Below are 1,358 nucleotides of genomic sequence, written 5' to 3' on the forward strand. Positions count from 1 at the left end.
GAGTGGACATTTGGTTCAATTTGGAAACCCAGCAGAATAGTCACCATCTGAGAGCACTGAGTCCAGACAACATGGGGGGACTCCTTCAGGCAAAGCCTGAACCTTTCCCTGCACACTGGTTCTTCCAGGTGGTTTAAACATTTATTACTGCTCCACACAATAGTCATGGTGTGACCCCAGGCTGGACCCCAACCAGCCGCAGGAGACGTCACTTGATGCAGACAGCAAGAGGCTTTATTCCAGCGCGCTGGGGCTCAACTCGAAACTCACGCAGGAGCGGAGTTGGGCCCCGAGCAGAGAGTTTTCCAGATATTTATAGCAAAAATCACACGTTGGGGAGGGTTTGCATGCAGGAGGGAGTAAGGAGCACTCCTTATTCCTGCCTGATGTTTTTACAACCTGCTTATCTCAACGGTTGGTTATCTCTGGGGACAGTCTCAAGGCCTGCACTCCCCCTGTTCCTGTCTCTAGCGGGGGAAGCCTGGGAAGTTTGTGTGGCTTGTAGCATTTTTTATTCTTTCGTAATGAATATGTGGGTCCTCTTACAGTGTCCCATATGTTCCTTAAGCTTTCTTCTTCCCTTCTTTTCTTTTCTTTCTTTGATTTTTTAATTGCATAAATTTCACTTTGAGTTCACTGACCCTTTCTTCTAATCTATCAAACCTCTCTATTGTTTTCTTTCAGTTCAGTTATTGCATTATCCCAGTATGTGATATCTGTTTGATATTTTCTTTGTTGTAATTCTCACTTTGTTCATGTATCATCTACCGACTTGGGTGAGCATTTTTATGATAATTATGTTGAAATCTTGATCAGGTAAATTACTTATCTCCATTCCATCATGGTCTGTTCCTGGAGGTTTACCTCGTTCCTTTGTTTGGAACATATCCCTTTAGCTCTTCATTTTTCTGGAATCTCTGTTTTATTAATGTAACAGATAAGACAGCCACCACTTCAAGTCTTCACAGAGTGATCTCAGGAAGGAGACTAACCCTTTCAATCAGCCCGACTCCATCTCTTGGTTATCTCTCAATCTTTTGTGATTTTCCAAGCCACCTTCTTTTTTCTTTCTGGCTCCCAGTTTGAAGGTGTGCCAACAGCTTTCAGTCTCCCAAAAGGAAAATCTGTTTTCACGTTGATGCAGGCTGACTGGAAAGCCAAACCTTAGGTAGTAGCTGGGAAACATGAAGTTAGAACTTCCATCTATGGAAAAATTAGGAGATGGGTTTTTTTCCCCTTTTCATCTGAGCTGGGCCTTGATGGGTAGCTATGGGAGTATTTTTACAACTCCTTTTTTGTTCACTACAGTCCTGTAGGACTTGTGAATGCAATTCTATTTGCTGTTAAAGCCAGGCAAT

This window comes from Myotis davidii, unplaced genomic scaffold (genome assembly GCF_000327345.1).
Source record: "Myotis davidii unplaced genomic scaffold, ASM32734v1 scaffold560, whole genome shotgun sequence".
NCBI classification, from domain to species: domain Eukaryota; kingdom Metazoa; phylum Chordata; class Mammalia; order Chiroptera; family Vespertilionidae; genus Myotis; species Myotis davidii.